We start from the raw sequence: 4,316 nt of genomic DNA, 5'->3' as shown, positions 1-4,316 counted from the left end.
TAATAATATAAATCCACTGATATATTAAAGTTCGGAAAACCATCTGGCCCTGTAACCTGGGCAAACCTGTTATTCAATACAGTCTGTATGTAAAGTAATTTGAGAGCACTGTCGTAGCAACAGCAGGGTCATAATAAAAATAAAGCTTAGTGCAGTAAAAAAAGGTAATTGTTGCCAGAGGTCTGATTATTTCCTCCCACAAAGGCTGGATGCCGCTCGATTAAGAATGCTTGTTCTGTCTTATTCTGCATTTTCTGCCTCTGTTACTACTTGCAGAATTGCTCAGCTGTGAATTAAAACCATGTTTGTTTAGAAGGGGCCATGTTTGCCTGAATTCCTGAAGATTTCTTCTAATCAGAGAGTCAGAAACTTGCTTCAACTGTAATTGTGTGTGCGGAACTGCTGGCTTGGTTACAGACGGGGACAGAGAAGAGCTTTTGGGGACCTTTGTAAACCAGGTTTACTGGTTGACTGGGGCTGTGTACTAAACCACATGGAAACTTGCCCGGGGCAGTTTTCATTATCTGCCTCTGCTCTGTGTGTAGGCAGCTTTAGGCATGTCAATGCTAATTCACTCAGCTTCTTACAGAAGCAAACACTTGTATTGCTGCAATGCTGAGGTTACACAGCTGAGCTGCTGCAGGAGAAATGTGATTCTTGTTGGGCCTAATTTGCATGTTAAGAGCCCTAAAAGAATTCCAGTTAAAAACTTCTTATTTGTGAAACAGCAAAGGTACAGGAAAGATCATGATTTATCTGTACTGAGTTTAAGTCTAATTCACCCTGGGAGCTTGAAGCTTTATAAGCTGATGAGGTCTTAACTAATGAAGAAACCTTTGAAATCCAGGCCTGCTGTCAAAATTGTCCTTGTGGTCTCCCATAAACAACACAGCTTGGTCCTGAGAAAAGTTAAACCCACAAAATTTAAGAGTCTAGGTAATTTCCAGGTTTTTTTTAGCACTATGGATTCTTTGATGAATTGACTTGGAACTCAATCTGTGGTGAAATGTAGCTTCTTGGAGACTTTCTCTGTATAACATTCTTTGCTTCTTAAATAAATATGAGAACACCTCAAATCTCCACACACTCCCCTTTCTACTACAAAGAGAGTCTTCATCCTTTTCTGCCCTCCCACTAAAACTTCAAATTTCTTTTTTCTCCAGCTTAAAAGATTTCAGTTTGTGCTGAAATTGTAAATGCAGAATATTTTATCCAGGAAAGATTATTTTAATGAAGTTATGAGGTTAAAGAAGTCTGAACTGAGAACTTCAGGGCAGTTTCATTAACTGCAGCCTTTGGCATAAGGAACACCTATAATGTACTTCCATTTAGCGACTTTCAAATTGAATATAGCATAAGCAGGGCTGGACAGAAAATATACACCCTGGGAGGGGCAAATCAACTGTACCAAAGGTTTCTTTTGAAGTCTGGAAAGTCTGGTTTATTTTTAGCCCAAAGAAGTAGGCAGGAAAAGTTTCTCTTGGATTATCGATCTAGCCCAGGAGATCAAGAGCACCTGAATCCAACATGCATTCAATTTCTCACAAAAATATGCTAAATTTCTATAACCAATTTATATGTAGTAAATATATATTATTTAAATAGTGAATATACAAAGCTTATAAATTTTAAATAGCAGTTGAGCTAAGTGAAAAATTAATTTATTAAATAGGAGGAGGAAAGGAATTTGCTTTTTCAAACCAAAACACAATAGTAATTCTCAGTTAAGATGAACTTCTGCTGAAAGTGCTTGCTAAAATAAAAGGCAAACTAGTAGAACAAAGAGCTAATATAAGTCTAAAAACAAGTATTCTTCTGTCTCCAGTTATATTTTGTTTTAGCCAGGCATGAACTGACAGGTTTCAGTTTTGACAAAATAGTCATAGACAGTAAACATTTTATACAAAGGGTAATATATTGCAAATCATGTTAAGATCAACTTAAATATAGTCAGCAATGTAAACTGAATTTGTTAGCATTGTAAAATGTTGAATGAGTTTAATAACTGCCTGTAGCAATATATAATACTGTATGTGAAGTGCTCTTCAAGTTGTATTTACAGTACTGATAATTTTAATACTTCTAATCCATTTTCTATATGCTATTCATTAAAGTCAAATTATATTAAGGACTTCTAAATTTCAGTTTCAGTGTTTCACTGAAGCTTGAATTCTATTGCATGGAATTATTTTGGAGGAAGAGAAAGTGATAGAATTTTCTGGAGAAGAACAGACTTGTCTTGAAAGTGTATACACTTGTCTCAACAAAGAAAAAATCTGATCTCTGTTTAGACATGCTGACTTTGAAAAGGAGATATGAGAAATGAATACCCTTCCCACTTGAAAACCATTAGGAAGGGCTAATGTAGAAGCTACATGGGGAAAAGGTTTTATTGACTGTTGTGCAGGAGTACGTGAGAGTCTGAAGGACTCATTTGGGAGTATGTAGAAAATAGAGAAATTGGAAAGTATTTATAATTTCCTGGCATTTTTGGAAAACAGGAAGTATTGATCCTCTGGTCCCCTCTGCTAAGAGGTTGGATGTGTCCTGAGGGGAGGCAGAAGACTCTGTTGTTTATGGGAGACCATAAATACACTTTTGACATCAGGCCTGAATTTCCAAGGCAGAAGACTTTAGCGGGATGTAATTCCCGAGGAAAGATGTTGGGGTCAGGTTCTGACACTTCCAGGGCTGTATGCTGGGATGAGGATGGCAGGTGGAGTTGCCTAACCCCATGCTAGGCAGGGCTGCAGCACTGCAGTCTGGCCTGGAGGCCTCAGGTTGGCAATACTCAAGAAAGACCTTTAGGGAGAGAAAAATAGAAATGTTACAATTCACTGACTTACAAGTTACAGGTTACATTACGGTCAAAAAATTCCAGGCTATTGAGGTTGGGGCTTTGAGCAACCTGGTCAAGAGGAAGGTGTCCCTGCCCAGGGTTGGAACTGGCTGATCTTTAAGGCCACTTCCAACCCAAACCAGGATTCTAAGAAAAGGGCACTACCTGTCTGTGTAGAAAATCCTTAAACCCTTTCCGCTTACACAATACTGAGATGGGAATATGAACAACAGCATGATTCTACCACAAACAGGTAGGTAGATAGGTAGAAAGTCCCCAGGTGAAATTCTCTATTACCAAAGTAAAATTCATTTGGAGCACAATTTGAACAACCAGTATCTTACTTGATTTGACATTATAAATACTCAAAAACATAAGATAATAAAACCAGATTTTTTTTAAACCACAGATGGCCAATATCTACTAGTGCAATTTTTATAATGGCATTAAGCTTACAGAAAAAATTATTTGGGGGGAAAACCGTATTGAACACTTCTATTGCAAATGGAGATGGACAGAGCCTGAATAGGAAAATACTTTTCATATTTCCCATGCATAGAGCAAAGTACTAGTATTCCTTAATTTTTAGAGGAAACATAAGAAAGCTTTTCAGAGAAGATAAATAGGACGAAAGAAAACATTTTACAGAAGGACATTCCTCCTTATTAAAATATAAGGGAAATTTCAAAAACACTAGAAAGCAGTGGAGCTAAAATGGATGGATGACGCTATGCAAAAAATTTTGGATGAATTACACAAGAAATGAGCTCACTGCTGTAAGTGAGCCATCACTGCTATTGGTAGCTTGTCATATGAGCTATTTGGGTGTCTGCTGTCCCTGGCAACTCTGCTCCATGTCCCTGGGAACGCTCTAGAGGGTTTTATAGGTGTTTCCTCCCTCTTCATCCTACCCGTTCTATTCTGTCTGTGTGTTCTTTCCTTTCAGGAGCAGTCTCTCTGCGTGGTACCTTGTCGCCTCTGGGAGGTGCACTCTAGAGATGCACAGGGCACAGTATAAGAAGTACTTTCTGTTACTTAAGATAACACAACTATATTATTCTGTTGCTTATCAAGACATTTTCCAAGCCCTGCGCTGTATGTCTCTGGAGGAACTCCTGTCCCTGGGGGAACTTTTTTGACGGTGCTGGTCCACCTCGGGTTCTCCTGTCTTTCAGCAGCTCCTTCTCCTTGTCGGGGGATGCTCCCCGGGGATGGGGCCGGGCGGGGCTTGTTCTGCCACCGCCCCCCGCCCGGTGCCGCTTCTGCCGCTGCTGCCTCTGCTGGCGGCGGGCGGGCCCTGGCGGAGCCGCGGCCGGGACCAGGACCGGGACCGGGACGGGCAGGGAGAGGGTAAGGAGCGGGCACGGAGCTGGTAAGGAGCGCGCACAGAGCGGGCCGGGACGGCTCTGCCTCGGGGGCCGCCGCTCCCGGGGATCGGGGCGGGGGAGCGGGGCCCGGGGGGGCTCCGTCCGACGGG

At 41.2% G+C, this 4,316-nt stretch overlaps 1 protein-coding gene across 3 annotated transcripts in view; it reads left to right on the top strand.

Moving 5' to 3' along the window:
- The first annotated feature begins 4,135 nt into the window (after nucleotides 1-4,135).
- LOC114060421 (stonin-1-like) overlaps nucleotides 4,136-4,316 on the top strand; it is a 45,544-nt gene continuing 45,363 nt past the window's right edge. For 2 of the 3 annotated variants that reach the window (XM_027889930.1, XM_027889925.1), the window contains exon 1: nucleotides 4,136-4,200. The gene's annotated coding sequence lies outside the window, so the exon portion shown is untranslated. Of the gene's footprint in view, nucleotides 4,212-4,316 lie in introns of all 3 variants that reach the window. The other variant, XM_027889924.1, reaches the window with a different exon arrangement.

Source organism: Empidonax traillii, unplaced genomic scaffold (assembly GCF_003031625.1).
Source record: "Empidonax traillii isolate 1590-97213 ecotype Southwest subspecies unplaced genomic scaffold, ASM303162v1 scaffold275:size1536655, whole genome shotgun sequence".
Taxonomy (NCBI): Eukaryota; Metazoa; Chordata; class Aves; order Passeriformes; family Tyrannidae; genus Empidonax; species Empidonax traillii.
The sequence above is the reverse complement of the archived record's forward strand: the minus strand, read 5'-3'. Positions and strand labels throughout refer to the sequence as shown.